Source organism: Aegilops tauschii, chromosome 1, assembly GCF_002575655.3.
Source record: "Aegilops tauschii subsp. strangulata cultivar AL8/78 chromosome 1, Aet v6.0, whole genome shotgun sequence".
Classification (NCBI taxonomy): domain Eukaryota; kingdom Viridiplantae; phylum Streptophyta; class Magnoliopsida; order Poales; family Poaceae; genus Aegilops; species Aegilops tauschii.
In genome coordinates this window covers 224,304,200-224,322,964 of record NC_053035.3, presented here as the reverse complement: position 1 = coordinate 224,322,964, position 18,765 = coordinate 224,304,200, and the positions used below count along the sequence as shown (strand labels likewise).

Sequence of the window (18,765 nt, the reverse complement as noted above, 5' to 3'; positions counted from 1 at the left end):
TTGATGGCCATAATTGTCGTAAATGTGAAATGCAACAAATAGTTATGAAAGAGAATTTACCACATCCGAATCATAAAGCGGGCGAGGGCCGACGGGGACGGACATCAAGACCATGGCACTATGTATAAGAAATAATCATACAAAGTAAGAAAATTATACATACCAACTATATAAATCATACAATCATACAAATAACTATACAAAATAAGTACAACATAAAAATTTGAATACCTAATAATAATCTGGATCGTCGGGTTCAATAAATGCTCCGGGATCAATAAATGCATCATCATCACTATCGGTAATGACGTGCTCATCATCATCATTAATAAATGCATCATCATGTGGAAGGCCACCTTTACGTAATCGCTCAAGCATTGACAGGTCATCCGCAGCAGTAACCTCTTCTAGTTCAGGCTCTTCTTGTTCCGGCTCAGGGGTGAAGTCGGGTTCACTATCGCTGTCTACTTCAATGTTCTGGGGTGAAGTAGAGCGGTTGTTGAAACGGTTGTTGGAAAGACGTGTTTCTTGGAAGAATTCTCCTTCATATGTGTCTGGGTTAATGGAGTTTGTCACTTTCATTACGTCCATTCAACCTACACGCTAATAGGTAAAGATAGGTCCTAATCCCACCCGAGTATGTGTAGATTGGGTTTGTTTTCCCATGCTCTGCTCTGGATCCGACGCAAAATTTCGGAAGCACCTCCCCGTTGTTCTCCTGATACACATCTCGGCAATAAGCAGAGAGAATGTGTACCCGGAGAACAACAGGGAGGCATCATCATTAATTTTGAAAGGTTGTAGATTTTGCATGTGAAACTTGGTGCTAGTGTAGTTGTGTAATGAGGTAGCTGAGTGCTGAAGCTATATGATGCTGTACTCTGATGTATTTCAATTATGAAATCCTGCTTCCTTAATATGGAAATGAAATATATTGTGTGCTTAATATGAAATGTCAATTAGATTAATAAATGAATTACTATAAATAGGGCAATTAGCCTGCTAAAGGCCAATTAGCCTGCTAATTGAGTTTTCTATTGCAAACGCTTATTGAGAAAACACTATGGGCGATGACCTTAGGCACGCACACAGTTTCTAGGAATAAACTGTGTTGGCTCAATTATCAATCACACACGGCATCCTCTTGAAAACTATTTGTGTTAGGCCACCTTGCGCAAACGATTACCACATAAAAAGTGTGTGTGATGGGCAGCCTTTGCCACACAGTTTCTTCTACGCACCATGTGTGATGCATTCAATAAAGCAAACGATAAGATTGTTAATTTCTTGTGCAGTAGCAACACTATCACAAACGATTAATGGGGAAAATTGTGTGTGATGTACCTGCGAATGAAAACGTTTTCCTTGGAGTGACTGTGTGGGATGTATATACGAACGGAAACGTTTAGCAGGGACTGACTGTGTGGGATGTACTTATGACCGGAAACGTACTTCTTGGAGTAACTGTGTGGGATGTACATACTAACGAAAACGTATTCCTTGGATTGAGTGTGTGGAATGTACATACGAATGGAAAAGTTTAGTAGGGACTGACTGTGTGGGATGTACTTACAACTGGAACCGATTTCGCCTGTATAATTGTATTTTTTAGCACTATTGTACGTATAATTGTATTTGATCACTCGTCGGTCGCACACGACCTCATTTTGCCGAGCGTCTATGCCAGGAGGGCATATCCCCGACGGTTCCTGGGTCGTGTGGGAAGGACCCCCCTATCTCAGTCACTCACTAGGCGACGGTTCAGAACGCCGTCGTAGAAAGGGGTTAAAAACCATTTGTATAGCACCTCGCTGTACCAGTAGATACCTGAAATGCGCCAGAAAATCAGACCCATGGTATAATGGTGATTGCGTACCATGGAAATTTTTATGAGGCCAAACGATGAAGTCACCGGCCACTGGAGTTTGAATTGACACATCTCCTTTTGGAAACCATGATCCTTCTGGTGAGATGCTCCAGTTTTCAAGGAGCGATTATCAAAACTTGTGCCAAACTTTACCAAAATTATCCACGGGGCCATGAGAGCACGCCACGGGCACACACCAATTTTGGTGATGTTCGGACTCCATCTGAATTTCCTGTAATTAAAATACCAACTAGGCCTACGCCGGTGGCCGCACCTCTCGGCCGAAATGTTTGAAACTTCTCTTCGATTCTCAAACAATGGATGAAAACTCGCAAAGCGACACACAAATTATTTTGTACACCTTCTTTGCTAACTAACACCCACATGTAGTTGTAATAGGTTTTGAATTTATATGCACTAAATGCAAGGTAAATGCAAAAAATGACTTAAATATAGCAGACGAGACCGGAAATGGCCCAGAAAATCGAACCTAGGGAATACTCATGATTGTTTACCGTGAATATTTTTCGAGGCGGAACGATGTAGTCACCGACGATTTGGAGTCCGAAGTGCCGCCTCTCCTTTTGGAACTATGATCCTTCATGTGAGATGCTCCAGTTTGGAAGGTGCGAGCATCAAAACTTCCGCCAAACTTTACCAAAAAATTTCCATGGGATCGTGAGAGCACGCCACGGTGACACACTGATTTTCGTTATTTCTGAACTCTATATGCATTTCCTGTAATTCAAATACCAACAAAGCCTACGCGTCTGGCCGAACCTTTTGATCGAACTGATTGAAATTTGTTCCTGTTTCTCGGACAATGAATGAAAACTCGCAAATATATATTATGCACTTCTGCACTGCACGCTCAACGCAAGTGCACTGCACTTTCTGTAGCAAGGGCACTGCAATACACACTACTGAACTTCGTGTCGTAAAAAACTGCACGCAGTGTTTTTTCGATACTGTTTTTGCTCTAGTTTTTTAACCATTTATTGGAACGAGGCATATAATATACTGTTGAAAAGCTATGGATTAGGCGCAACTTCGCCATGTTGAACACTTTTCGAGATTCCTCGCGGTAAAAGAGCAGTTTCAAAAATGGTGCGGCGAACGACGAGTGGCAGCGACCGTATTTTTGTGATTTTTTCTAAACCGCTCATCGGAATAAAGCAAATGATACGTCGTTGGAAAGATATCATCGAGGCGCATCTTTTTCATATATATTATTTTTTCTAATTCGTTACGGTTTAAGAGCAGTTTCAAATTTACTAAATCACGGAATTACGTTTATTTGATTTTTTTTCAATTTTCGGTACTGTTTTAGCTCCAGTTTTTGAACCATTTGCCGAAACGAGGAGTATGATACGCCGTTGGAAAGCTACGGACAAGGCGCAACTTCCGTATGTTGGAATATTTTTGAGTTTCCTTACGGTTTTTAGTTAATTTTGAAAATCGTGCGGCTGACGATGGGAGGCAGTGGCCGTTTTCACGAAATTTTTGCAAACCGCTGGTTGAAATGATTCAAATTATACACCGTTGGAAAGATATCAATGAGGCGCAACTTTTTCATGTAGAACACTCTCTCTAATTCCTTACGGTTGAAAAGCAATTTTGATTTTAACGAAATGCGGACACTCTGTTTTTTCGCGACCCAAAATCGTGGTATGTACAGCATCAGACAGAAAACCGCACTGCATGATTTCTTTTTTGTGGGACGTAAATTTTCCCAAACGAGGTAGCAAACCGCACTTCTTTAGACCAAAACCCGCACTTCATCAGACGGACAAGTGCACTGCATGATTTCTTTTTTGTGGGACTTAAATTTTCCCAAACGAGGTAGCAAACCGCACTTCTTTAGACTAAAACCCGCACTTCATCAGACCAAGTGCACTGCATGATTTCTTTTTTGTGGGAGGTAAATTTTCCCAAACGAGGTGGAGTGCACTCCATGTCGAGCGTTGGTGAACCACAATACTATGAAAAGTGAACCTCGAGACTACTGTAAACGGGATGTACTGCATCAGACAGAAAACCACACTTATTTAGGCTGAAAACCTCACTTCATCAGAATGACAAGTGCACTCCATGATTTTTTTTGTGACATGTAAATTTTCCCATAAGAGTTTTTGTTTTCGTTGTCTTTTTTTCAACTTTCTTTTATGAACGAGAGTGGACCGCAAAGACAAGGGCAAGTGAGCCGCGATATATATCAAAGTGAACCACATTACCATCTTGTAGTTTCGCTATTTTTTTGCATATTCATGTTGGGGGCAAGTGAACATCGACACTCTCAAAAGTGAACCACATCCGAGGACCTAACGCACTTCAAAATGAACCACACACATTTTTTGTTTTCCTTTTAATTTTTGAAATTCTTCCGCACTTCGAGGACGAGGCAAGTGAACCGCTAGGACAAGGTGAGTGAACCACATTGTTTTTTGTTTTTTTTTTGTTTTTTTATCCACCACCGTGTGTACTCTAAAATTTAACATTGGAGTGAGCTGCAACGAACTGCACTTCGCCGTAGGCAAGTGAAACCAAAGTGAGCTGCTATGGAAATCGAAGTGAGCTGCAAATACCTTTTAAAGTCATTTACTAAAATAGAGTGCTCTGGATGGAACTTTTTAAAACATTTTTAATAATGAACTGTAGTCTCTAAAAACGTGAAAAATCGAAAAAACAACTTTCGACACCTAGCCGTACTACAACGACAACCCAGGCAAACTTCAACTGTGCGTCAACCACACCGCACCTTCCGCAGTCCACTGTCCAGGAGCTGCAGTGCACTTGTGTTCATCGAACAGCACGAACACAAGCACGAAACTTCATTGCGGGCTTGTATGAGCTGCACGACAGCGGTCGCGGACTGCATGATTAGACATGTTGCACTGCACACACACGCCGCGGATTGCACACACGCACGCGCCACGGAGGAAGGCTCGCTGTCCAAACTGCATGACGATGGAAATGCAAAAATAATGCAACACGGCATCCCACCAAATTGCGGAAACCATCTTCCTGCAAAAATAAAAAAACTGAACCTCAAGAGCAAACATCAGCGGACCACATCTGCACTTTGAATTTTTATCTTCAGAAAAACACAAAACAGTAAATTGCAGGGGAACGGCAAATGTCTTCGGTGCCTGAGATGGATCGGAGCTGCCGCCTACCCTTGAGCCATGCAGAGGAGAGCAGCGAGGAGTAGAGGGTGGGCGATTTTTCTTCTGCTGAAGAGTGAGCTCACCGTCGGGGAAGAAAGCAGCCGGAGGGGGACAACGGGGGTTGGATCTATGGTGGCGGCTACCAGCTGTGCTCGCCAGCAGATGAGGTGGGGGCAAAGGGGTGCTCACCCGCTCACCGTCAACGGAGAAGAGAGCGGAGAGGATGGGGATCCCGTCCCGGTGTAGCGATGGCCGACGGGACCGATCTTGAAGTGTTTGACCATGGCTTAGTCGAGGTGGCGACGTGGCACGGCGGTGGTGTTGTCGATGGGAGACCAGGTCGAGGGTACATAGCCGGATCTTAGCGGAGTTGAGGGAAGAAGGAGCGCCACGGGCGAGATCCAAAAGGGATCAACGGCGGTGCACATTTTTGCCTGGACGCCGCAGTGCGTGGCGGTGTGGAGGGCGCGCCTTGAAGGGTTGGTTTCTGGTGGCTGCGCGGCACCAGCCGTGGCGCGTGGGCAGCGGCGCGCTAGCCGGACCAGAGAGGATGGGAGGCGGTGGCGCGCTGGCCGGACCAGGGAGGATGGGAGGCGGCGGCGCTCGAGGTTGGTCGGGTGGCGGGGTAGGTGGCCGAGGAGGAAGGTGGGCAGGGTGGGGGCGGCTCGGGTTCGCCGCGCCGGAGAAGGTGGGCGGCGGCTCGAGTGAGCTCGCGGGTTGCGGGTGGGGGAGGTGGGGCACGAGCGTGCGGGAGGAAGAGGGAGGTAGTGGGGGTTAACTGCATCGGCCTAGGCACGGGAGACGGGAGAGGCCGGCGATGCTGTTTGTTTTCATGTGTTCAGGACTGTTATCAGAATAAGCTCGCTGTTATCAGAATAGACTCTTAAGGGGTGTTATCATAATAGACCCACCCTATATATATATAATGCAACAAATGACTCAAATATAGCAAACAAGATCTCAAATGCATCAGTAAATCGAAGCTTAGGGTACAATGGTGATTTCTTACCGTGGAAAAAATTTGAGGCGAAACGATGAACTCATGTTTTCATTCAAACAAAATTATGATGTTAGCATGTAAATGTTTTCAAATGGCACATGGTTCACTCACCTAAGCTGTGTGCCTACCAAACCGTGGACGATGGCCCTGCTATGCGCGCGATCTGAGTCGTGCGTTCTGACTGGCCAGAACCCAAACCCCACGGGTCATACGTATGCACCGTTGGATGCTCCCAGATTGAACGGCAATCCTCATCCCTTTCAACATCACGTGCAGTTCCGGTTGTGATTTTATTTATATGCACAAAAGGCACGTTAATTCAAAAAATGTCTTAAATATAGCAAACGATACATGAAATGTGCAAGAAAATCAAACCCGTGGTATAATGGTGGTTGTGTACCGTGGAAAAGAATTAGAGGCGAAACATGAACTCATGTCTTCATTTCAAAATTAGCACGTCTTCATTTCAAACGAAACGGTGTTGTTTGTGCACACGAGCACTTAGAGGCAACCATTTGCATAGGCCTTTCTGCGCGGCGATCGGGGATAATTTTTCACCCTTTTCACCTAGGCCGCCAACACGCCCCGCCCCTCCATCGCCCGCCCGTGTTTCACTCAATAGTCACTCAATCTCCATCGCCAGCTCCCCCTCCCCCAGATCCATAGCAGAACCCTCTCCGGTGCCGGCGTGCTCAACCCGGCCGTGTGCCAGCTCTTCGGCGTCAACCCTACCTCCATTTCCGTTCCCAACATGCGGCTGCCCACGCCTCGCCGTCTTCGTTTGCTCACCAGCCACCCTCGAGCATATCGATCATGTAACCCTCGCCTCTCCTATGATCTTGCAGGGTTTGCATTAAGAAACCTGTTAGTTACCGCTCTCCATCGCGGTGAGGCATATTTCCTCACAATCCCTCTTCCTATTTCGTTCTGTATGTTCCCAAATTGGCTATAAAATAACGGAGAGCATATATATGTTCATTATCTACCTTCCTAACTAGTAATATAAGTTGTATTTGTTCCAATAAGTTACTGTCGATTTACAGATCGTGGGCGCCCGAGTCACACAAACTTAACAAATTAGCCAAACCTTTTATAAATTATTGCATGACATGTTTAGACAGCTTGATACCAAGTTGTTAGCTTTATGCTTATCCTCCTTTCCTGAGTTTCGCATGTGTTCTCTGTAGATGCCGAGTACCAGCGACATCACTCATGCTTTAGGCGATCTCCCTTCATCTGATTCCGACAACCCTAGGTCTTCAGCAGATGGTGAGGGATCAAGTAATCTGGAACGAGATAGAGCTGCAGTGTCGGATTCTGGGTTCCGACAAACCGTTGAGGTTCGAACACAGGGGTGCGCATGAAGAACTCTCTCTCTCCCTAGCTCGCTTGCACAACGATCACAAGGCCTAGCTCAACGAACCCAAAGAACAAGAGACACGAGGGTTTATACCGGTTCGGGCCACCGTTGTGGTGTAATACCCTACTCCAGTGTGGTGTGGTGGATTGCCTCGTGGGCTGAGGATGAACAAGTACAAAGTAAGAACAGCCTCCTGAGGAGAGGTGTTCTTGAGCTCGGTGAGCTGGTGGGATGGCCTTGGTGGAATGGATCCAACCCAAGATCAGTTGCCTCCTATGGTGGTGGCTAGTCCTATTGATAGAGGCCCTGGTCCTCCTCCCAAATGTAGCCGGGAAGGGATCCCACAACGGCCAATTTTGAAGGGAGACAACTAATACAAGCTATCCCGACAAAAGGTGGTCTTCGCCTGCCAAAGACTCTGGTGGTGATGCTGCTGTGGGCTCCGCGATGACCTCCGTCCTGCTGGTCTTGGTCTCGTTGCACCAATATGGAAACCTTTACCTGATGCCTCGGGACTCCTCGCCTGCGCCTGCCTCTTTAACACCAAAGAGGAAACTGGTACACTGCACCCGCTGGCGCCTGGCTGGCCTTGGTCATCATGGCTCACGTCACGTGAGCCTCGCGAGGTGCCCCTTGCATAGATATCTCCGCTCCTCGGGAGCTAGCCTAGTGAGGCTGCCCCTGAGGAGGTCTTGGTGTCGTCCGCCTCGCGAGGGTCTTGAGTGCTTGTTGCTGAAGATGGGCCGTACCAGGCCGCTGGTGGAGCCACACCATGGGCTGCAGGCAGGCAGGTCTGGGTACCCCCGTTCCCAGGACGCCGACAGTAGCCCCCGGGCCCAAAGCGCATTCGGACTTGGCTTCGAGGCGAAGCCAAAGGGCAAGTGCGGAGCGCCGCGGGCCCCAACCACCTACGGCCTTGATTGTCACGTGGCGACTGACGGTACATGTTCATCTCCGCTTCTCCATGCTGCCTCGGCAAACATTTGACTTGATGAGACCCTACTGCATGCAGAAGAAAACCATCATTACCTTAGATCATGGAGGCCGGCGGCTGGCCTCCTTCTGGCTATAAATGAGGAGAGGGGTGGAGCCCCCATCGCTCATCTCTTTCTCCACTTCGCCTACTTCTTCTTCTTCCTCCTTGCTCCATTGTCTTGATGTGACACCCATGGCGCCGATAAGGAGGTTCTCCTCCGCTGAGAAAGGAAAAAAACCCCGTGAAGAGCTGGGTCCACTTCCGCCGAAGAAGAGGTTGGCCCGCTCCCATGACGTCGTTGTGAGGCGGGAGGTGACAAGGCCTTGGTACGAGCGGCGTCCCCCTGGCTACCCGCTGCCCTTGTACGCCCAGGCAGTGGGTTCCGGAGGAGGAGGTAGCAACCCGCGCAGCTCGCGCCACGGCAGCGGTGGCCATGCTGTGGTGGCACGTGCCGCCAGCCCACGAACTCACTCCGAAGGCTCCTCGCGTGAATTCGTGGTGCGGGCAGCAATGCCCCCGTGCACGTGGATCAAATTCCCGTAGTTCTTCGTTGAAGAGATGCAACCGAGGGGGCCACTCGAGCTGTGGCTGCAGCACGCCGAGTGCGGCACATCGGCGACGGGAGCAGAGGTCGAGGTCGTCTCCCCGGGCAAGTTCTTCATGACCCGTGGATGGAGTGAGGTCGCCCGCGCCTGCCGCATGGAGGGGGCCCTTGCCATCCATTTCGAGTACGACGACGCCTCCACGATGTTCTTCAAGGTCTTTGATGAGGAAGGCCGCCGCCTGGAGTGCTGCCCTGGAGGGGTTCGCCAAGACGGCCCAGGGGAGGCGCTGGGCCCGCCCTTGGTCCTGCCGACGGCTCCTCCAGCAGTCCAGCGATTCTCCTGAGCTTGACGAGACTCCGGACACGAGCGACGATAGCTACGTGCCCCCGAGCTCTCGCCGTGCCTGGAGCGGAGCAGCGGCGTCCGCTCGTCGTCGGCGTTGATCTGGATGGGGTTGGCGTCGGCCTCCCGTGGCCCACTGTTGGTGATGGCTTCGGCGGCGATGCCTGTTGATATGACTCCTGGAAGCCTTCTTCTTTTGATCCCTGCAAGGAATCGAGATGAACCCCGTGGGGGTGTGTAAAGAATTTGTAGTGTTTTTGAAGCGATATTATTTCTATTATGAAGTTCGTGACTGCGCGTCTTGCTTCGGCATTGTCCCCTCTTTTCGTCCTTGCAGCAGCTTAGTGCTCTACGCCGACAGGTCCCAGTCCCCAGGCAGGCTTCAGCTGTCGCTGGTATGCCAGGTCGCGATGCCGTGTGATAATCCCCAAGTGCAGGGAATCATCATAGCAATTCCCAAAGGTGGAAGTGATAAATATGGTGTGTCGAATCCACAAGGAGCTAAAGGTAAGATCAATATTCTCTCAAGTCCTATCTAACACTGATACGACTCTACGTACACCGAACGTTTGCTTCCAACTAGAAACGAGAAATAAAACTACGTTGTGGGTATGAAGAGGATAACTTCGCATGATATCGAAGAGCTAAAACATAAAAGTAGGTGCTGTTATCATAAAGTTAGAATATATTACTAAATATTATAAATAGCGAGTGTGGAATAATGATGGGTCGGTGTGCGGAATTATCCTAGGCAATTGCTAACAAGACCGGTAGTCGTCATTGCAATTTCATATGAGGGAGAGGCATAAGCTAACATACTTTCTCTTCTCGGATCATATGCACTTATGATTGGAACTCTAGCAAGCATCCGCAACTACTAACTATCATTAAGGTAAAACCCAACCATAGCATTAAAGCATCAAGTCCCCTTTATCCCATACACAACAACCCCCTTACTCAGGTTTATGCTTCTGTCACTCAAGCAACCTACTATAAGCGCATGAACGTATTGCAACACCCTACAGCGAGAATCCCTCACGCTTGCGCGACACGATGGGCACAATAGGATAGCACCAAAATAAAACATACAACTCGTACCAATCTAGATCATCAATCAACCCAAAGACAAAGGATATCTACTCAAAACATCATAGGATGGCAACACATCATTGGATCATAATATGTGGCATAAAGCACCATGTTCAAGTAGGGATTACAGCGGGGTGTGGGAGAGTGGACCGCGTAAAAGAGATGAGGATGGTGGTGATGTTGATGAAGACGATCACCGCGGCGATGATTCCCCTCCTGATGGCACTCTGGCGCCACCGAGAGAGAGGAGGAGAGGTTCTCTCCCTTGTGCTTCCTCCTCCACGGCCTCCCCCCTAGACGAGGAGAGGTTCTCCCTCTGGTCCTTGGCCTTCATGGCGATGATGGCCCCTCCGGGATCCTCCTCCATGGCCTCCGGTGATGATGGCCCCCTCCGGCAGGGTGCCAGAGAGGGCCTAGATTGGTTTCTCGTGGCTACGGAGGCTTGCGGCGCCGGAACTTCCGATCTAGGTTATTTTCTGGAGGTTTCTGTATTTATAGGAATTTTTGGCGTAGGTCTCACGTCAGGGGGGTCTCCGAGTCGTCCACGAGATAGGGGTCCATGCCCAGGGGGTGGGCGTGCCCCCCACCCTCGTGGACAACCCGGGACTCTTCTGGCCCAACTCTTTTACTCCGGGAGCTTCTTTTGGTCCATAAAAAATCATCAAAAATTGGCACGTCAATTGGACTCCATTTGGTATTCCTTTTCTGTGATACTTAAAAACAAGGAAAAACAGAAACTGGCACTGGGCTCTAGGTTAATAGGTTAGTCCCAAAAATCATATGAAATATCATATAAATGCATATAAAACATCTAAGATGGATAATATAATAGCATGAATACTTCATAAATTATAGATACGTTGGAGACGTATCAGCATCCCCAAGCTTAATTCCTGCTCGTCCTCAAGTAAGTAAATGATAAAAGAAATAATTTATGAAGTGTGAATGCTAGCAGGTGCACAAGTTTGATCAATGATAATTTCAATCACCTTTTCTAGCATCATTATATATCATAACAGTAGCTCATCTCATAAAACTTTTCATGATCAAGTAACAAGCTATTCACATGTTAAAGTATAGATCATAAACTTTCTTGAAAACTAACAAACAGTGCTTTTAGTCATCAAACAATTGCAATTCATCTTATTTTCGGGAAGGGTCTATGTAAGAGCTTTGATTCAGCAAACTCCACATATTCAACTATCATTTAATATTTCACAATTGCTAACACTCATGTGATATTTATGGGTTCAAAGTTTTAATCGGACACAGAGAAAGATAGGGGCTTATAGTTTCGCCTCCCAACCTTTTACCTCAAGGGTAATCTCAAAAATAATAATTTATGAAAACCTAAATCCAAGTGGATATATATATCCGGATCGCTCCAACACAAAGTGCTTGCCAAAGGAAAAAGTGTAAAAAGGAAAGGTGATGATCACCATGACTCTTGTATAAGGGTAGAAGATAAAAGTAAAAGATAGGCCCTTCGCAGAGGGAAGCAGAGGTTGTCATGCGCTTTTATGGTTGGATGCATAAAATCTTAATGCAAAAGAACATCACTTGATATTGCCGCTTGTGATAAAGACCTTTATTATGCAGTCCGTCGCTTTTATTTCTTCCCTATCACAAGTTCGTATAAAGCTTATTTTCTTCGCACTAATAGATCATACATATTTAGAGAGAAATTTTTATTGCATGCACCGATGACAACTTACTTGAAGGATCTTACTCAATCCTTAGGTAGGTATGGTGGACTCTCATGGAAAAACTGGTTTAAGGATGTTTGGAAGCACAAGTAGTATTTCTACTTGGTGCAAAGGATTTTGCTAGCATGAGAGGGAAAGGCAAGCCCAACATGTTGGATGATCCAAGACAATATAACGTTTCGGATATAGGAAAACATAACCCATTAAGTTGTCTTCCTTGTCCAACATCAACCTTTTAGCATGTCATATTTTAATGAGTGCTCACAATTACAAAAGATGTCCAAGATAGTATATTTATATGTGAAATCTCTCTTCCTTCAATATTCTTTCATGATTTGTTCAAGTGACCAATTCTGTGTTTGCTAACTTTCAATAAGTTTACTACCTATACTTATTCTGTGTGAAGTCATTACTACCCATGGTATAAGCATATGAAACATATATAAATTGAGATTTATGATATTCAATTCATTCAACCATTTACTCATAGGATATATGTGAAGCACGCAAGTAAATGACAAACTACTCCAAAAAGATATAAGTGAAGAACACTGAGTAGTCAAATAGTTAACTAGCCATGGGAGGATTATTTTTCATTCAAGATTTCAGATCCAATGATTTTATTCAAATAGCAAGTAAAATTGAAAATATGCTCCAAGCAAAACACATATCATGTGACGAATAAAAATATAGCTCCGGGTAAGGTATACCAATAGTTTTGAAGACGAAAGAGGGGATGCCTTCCGGGGCATCCCCAAGCTTAGGCGCTTGAGTCTTCCTTGAATATTACGTTGGGGTGCCTTGGGCATCCCCAAGCTTAGGGTCTTTCCACTCCTTATTCTCCTCATATCGATATCTCACTCAAAGCTTGAAAACTTCAATCACACAAAACTTAACGGAACTTCATGAGATAGGTTAGTATGATAAAGAGTAAACCATTCACTTTGGTACTGTCAAAGACAATGTTCATAATTGTTCTCACACAATGCCTACTGTACCATATCATTTCTATAATTTATATTGAGAAATATAAGCCATAGAAACTAGAAAACAAGCAGACTATGCAATGAAAACAGAATCTGTCAGAAACAGAACAGTCTGTAATGATCTGAACAGCAACCATACTTCTGCTACTCCAAAAATTATGAAATAAATTGGTGGACGTGAGGAATTTGTCTATTAATCTTCTGCAAAAACAATCAACGCAAAAGCGCTCTTCTGTAAAAAAAATGACAGCTAATCTCGTGACCGTAAAGTTTCTGTTTTTTACAGCAAGATCACATTAACTTTCACCCAAGTCTTCCCAAAGGTCTTACTTGGCACTTTATTGAAATAAAAGCTATAAAACATGATTACTACAGTAGCTTAATCATGTAAACACACAAAAACAGTAAGGTTATGTATTGGGTTGTCTCCCAACAAGCGCTTTTCTTTAGTGCCTTTTAGCTAGGCATGATGATTTCAATGATGCTCACATAAAAGAAAAGAATTGAAACATAAAAAGAGCATCATGAAGAATATGACTAGCACATTGAAATCTAACCCACTTCCCATGGCTAGGGATTTTGTGAGCATATTATTTATAGGAACAAGAATCAACTAGCATAGGAAGGCAAAACAAGTATAACTTCAAAACTTTAAGCACATAGAGAGGAAACTTGATATTATTGCAACTCTTACAAGCATGTATTCCTCCCTCATAATAATTTTCAGTAGCATCATGAATGAGTTCAACAATATAACCATCACATAAAGCATTCTTTTCATGATCTACAAGCATAGAAATTTTACTATTCTCCACATAAGCAAAATTCTTCTCATTCGGAATAGTGGGATCACTAATTCCTAAAGTTGACACTCTTCCAACCCTACTTTAGATGATAGTATTATTCATACTCCAAAAGGTATACGTGAAGTTCATGGAGCATTCTACAATTAATATAGACTAACCAATATCCAAGCTCAAAATATATAAGTGAAGCACACGAAGCATTCTGTAAAACCGTACTCAAAAGATTTAAGTGAAGCACAAAGAGCATTCTATAAGGTCATACTCAAAAGATATAAGTGAAGCACATGAATCATTCTATAAATTGATTAAGGTACATCTCATACGAGCATGGTTCTTAAAGAAAAAGAAAAACACAAAGGACACAAATCATGTGAACAAAAAAAACTGAGGTATACCGATAATTGTTGAAGAAGAAAGATGGGATGCCAACCGGGGCATCCCCAAGCTTAGATGCTTGAGTATCCTTGGAATATTTACTTGGGGTGCCTTGGGCATCCCCAAGCTTGAACTCTTGACTCTCTTTATTCTTCTCATATTGATAGCTCCTCGATCTTCGAACACTTCATCCACACAAAACTTAAACAAAAACTTTGTGAGATCCGTTAGTATAATAAAGCAAATCACTACCTTTAGGTACTGTTGCAAACTCATTCCAATTTCATATTAGCACTTTATCTACTGTATTCCAACTTCACCATGGTTCATACCCCCCGATACTACCCATAGATTCCTCAAAATAAGCGATCAACACATAGATAACAGAATCTGTCAAAAACAGGACAGTCTGTAGTAATCTGGAAGTTTAGTAAACTTTTGTAACTCCAAAAAATTCTAAAAAAAATGACAATTTAAACAATTTGTACAGAAGCAATGTGCAAAAAGTTTAAGACCCATTTGACTTTCCAGTAAAAAATGTAAATTCACGCGCTACAGCCAAAGTTTCTGTTTTTGTACTGCACAAAGTAAACAAGCAATCTAATCATCCTAAAACCGAAGCGTGGCACATTATTTTTATAATACAATGGATATATACAAGGGGATAATTATTTACAGAGAAAATTCCATGAAAAATTCTACATTGATTCCATGAGCATGAACACAAGTGCTCAAGGTCGACCCTCACTTCTTCAATACATAACTTTCCAATCACTTCTCTTTTTGAAAAACTTTTTACGCATAAGAGGCAAGTGAATTTTTTTGTATTTTCATTCTTTTAAATTTTTTTGTATGTTTCACCCACAACTAAATAGAAACAGAAAGGAAAAACAAAATCTACTTAGTGAAGAAAGGAAACAAGCATACACGAAAATATCAACCCCACTCTATTGCTCCCCGGCAACGGCGCCAGAAAAGAGCTTGATAATCCCAAAGTGCAGGGAATCATCGTAGCAATTCCCAAAGGTGGAAGTGGCAAGTATGGAGTGTCGAACCCACAAGGAGCTAAAGGTAAGATCAATATTCTCTCAAGTCCTCTCTGCCACTGATACGACTCTACGTACACCGAACGTTTGCTTCCAACTAGAAACGAGAAATAAAACTACGTTGTGGGTATGAAGTGGATAACTTCGCATGATATCGGAGAGCTAAAACATAAAAGTAAGTGATGTTATCATAAAGTAAGAATATATTACTAAATATTATAAATAGCGAGTGTGGAATAATGATGGGTCGGTGTGCGGAATTATCCTAGGCAATTGTTAACAAGACCGGTAGTCGTCATTGCAATTTCATTTGAGGGAGAGGCATAAGCTAACATACTTTCTCTTCTTGGATCATATGCACTTATGATTGGAACTCTAGCAAGCATCTGCAACTACTAAAGATCATTAAGGTAAAACCCGTCCATAGCATTAAAGCATCAAGTCCCCTTTATCCCAAACGCAACAACCCCCTTACTCGGTTTATGCTTCTGTCACTCAAGCAACCCACTATAAGCGAATCATGAACGTATTGCAACACCGTACAGCGAGAATCCCTCACGCTTGCGCGACACGGAGGGCACAATAGGACAACACCAAAATAAAACATACAACTCGTACCAATCTAGATCATCAATCAACCCAAAGTCAATGGATATCTACTCAAAACATCATAGGATGGCAACACATCATTGGATCATAATATGTGGCATAAAGCACCATGTTCAAGTAGGGATTACAGCGGGGTGCGGGAGAGTGGACCACGTAAAAGAGATGAGGATGGTGATGATGGTGGTGATGTTGATGAAGACGATCACCGCGGCGATGATTCCCCTCCCGATGGCACTCCGGCGCCACCGAGAGAGAGGAGGAGAGGTTCTTCCCCTTGTGCTTCCTCCTCCATGGCCTCCCCCCTAGATGAGGAGAGGTTCTCCCTCTAGTCCTTGGCCTTCATGGCGATGATGGCCCCTCCAGGATCCTCCTCAATGGCCTTCAGTGATGATGGCCCCCTCTGGCAGGGTGCCAGAGAGGTCCTAGATTGATTTCTCGTGGCTACAGAGGCTTGCGGCAGCGGAACTTCTGATCTAGGTTATTTTCTGGAGGTTTCTATATTTATAGGAATTTTTGGCGTAGGTCTCATGTCAGGGGGGTCTCCGAGTCGTCCACGAGATAGGGGCGGACGCCCAGGGGGGTGGGCGCGCCCCCCACCCTTGTGGACAACCCAGGACTCTTCTGGCCCAACTCTTTTACTCCGGGGGCTTCTTTTGGTCCATAAAAAATCATCAAAAATTGGCACGTCAATTGGACTCCGTTTGGTATTCCTTTTCTGCGATACTCAAAAACAAGGAAAAAACAGAAACTGGCACTAGGCTCTAGGTTAATAGGTTAGTCCCAAAAATCATATAAAATATCATATAAATGCATATAAAACATCTAAGGTGGATAATATAATAGCATGAATACTCCATAAATTATAGATACGTTGGAGACGTATCACCGTGGTCAAGGCCAGGAGGTGAGCGGCCCAAGGTCCGGTAAGACCTCCTGAGGCGCGATGCTCAAGAGGTCCCCCTTAGCGTGCAAGCAACTTCCTGAAGGCAGAAAAGGAAGGTGGCACTTCCAGAGCAAGGCTACTGGAGCCGAAAATCCTAAGCCATGAGCTGGGCTGACTTGAATACGTGACTTATCTTATCAATCCTGAAGCGATGTCCTTGTGCAGCGCCTGATTCATGCATTAGTGGTGGTGATATGACTGGGTTAGGCCCGCACCGGCCTCCCTCTCTTTTTCACGCCCTTCTAGGTGCTCTGCGTCCTCGGATCCCGACCCTCGAGCGAGCTCAGCCGCCACTCGTATGCTAGGTCGCAGTGCCGTGGTCAAGGCCAGGGGGTGAGGGCTGAAGAGTCAGTAAGAGCCCTTGAGACACGATGCTCAGGAGCCCCCCTCTAATGTGCAAGTGAATTGCGTGAGAAAAGGAAGGAGCCTGCAGTGCCGCCCGTTGTCAGGCTCCGGAGATTCCTGCATGTTAGCATGAGGGAGGAAACAGGTTGCAATCGCGTTTGCCGGCCTGCCACTGGTCTTTCCGCAAGAAGATGAAGGCACTGAGGGCCTGGTGAGGTGACGTGCGCGGGGTGTGCCGCGAGCCAGAGCTTGACCACTCAGGTTTGTCAGCGTTGCAGGGACGGACCCGAGCACAAGCACCGTGCCAGCATGTGTAGCCCCCTTTGCGGGATAAGCAAGCGGCCGGTCAGCAACGCGGGTGGCCGCGAGGGGTCATGGGCAAGCAGGCGATGATCATGAAATGACTCAAGCAATGAGGCAAGTTAGTTCAATAGACGCAAGAACGATACATGCCACTGGGATGGACCCGAGCGGCCTGGGGATGATGCAGCCCGAGGGGCGCCCCCAGCAGAGTAAGCTAAAGATGTAAAAGGATACACATCGCAGGGACAGGCCCGTGCGACTTGGGGATAATGCTGCCCGAGGGGCGCCCCCAACTGAATGAACTGGAAAGAGTCACCTAATACGTTGCTGGAGTGGTGTTGGAGTAGTTGAAGGTGCATGCTAGAGAAGTTGCTCCTCACGAGCCTCCAGGATCCTGAGCCTTAGGAGGCTCTGCGGGCCTGGGTGGCTCCTAAGGAACCGTCGCCATCTCCACCAGGACTGCGTGGTGCCTGGCCTCCTGAGCCGCCAGGACACTCCGCAGGTGGCGCTGGAAGGTGACAGCCGCGTTCGGCAAGCTGAATGGCATGCGAACATAGCTGTGAGGTGTGTTGGGGAACGTAGTAATTTCAAAAAAATTCCTACGCACACGCAAGATCATGGTGATGCATAGCAACGAGAGGGGAGAGTGTTGTCCACGTACCCTCGTAGACCGAAAGCGGAAGCGTTAGCACAACGCGGTTGATGTAGTCGTACATCTTCATGATCCGACCGATCAAGTACCGAACGCACGGCACCTCCGAGTTCAGAACACGTTCAGCCCGATGACGTCCCTCGAACTCCGATCCAACCGAGTGTTGAGGGAGAGTTTCGTCAGCATGACGGCGTGGTGACGATGATGATGTTCTACCGAAGCAGGGTGAGTGGAGGGGGATCGAGGTGGACTATGGTGGAGGGGGCACCGCACACGGCTAAAAGATCAAACGATCAATTGTTGTGTCTCTAGGGTCCCCCTGCCCCCGTATATAAAGGAGCAAGGGGGAGAGGTGCAGCCGGCCAGAAGGGGCATGCCAGGAGGAGTCCTACTCCCACCAGGAGTAGGACTCCCTCCCTTTTCCTTGTTGGACTAGGAGTGGAGGGGGAAAGAGGAGGGAGAGAGGAAGGAAAGGGGGGCGCCGCCCCCTTCTCCTTGTCCTATTCGGACTAGGGGGAGGGGCGCGCGGCCCTGCCCTAGCCGCCTCTCCTCTCTTCCACTAAGGCCCACTATGGCCCATTAAGCCCCCGGGGGGTTCCGGTAACCTCCCGGTACTCCGGTAAAATCCCGATTTCACCCAGAACACTT

The 18,765-nt window shown here is 46.2% G+C and overlaps 1 long non-coding RNA gene across 1 annotated transcript; it reads right to left on the bottom strand.

The window, feature by feature from the left end:
* Positions 1-4,438: 4,438 nt before the first annotated feature.
* LOC120975513 (uncharacterized) lies at positions 4,439-5,814 on the bottom strand. Its single transcript, XR_005771237.2, has 2 exons — positions 5,044-5,814; positions 4,439-4,891 (listed from the first exon to the last, which is right to left on the bottom strand). It is a non-coding gene; the product is annotated as an uncharacterized lncRNA (long non-coding RNA).
* Positions 5,815-18,765: the final 12,951 nt, after the last annotated feature.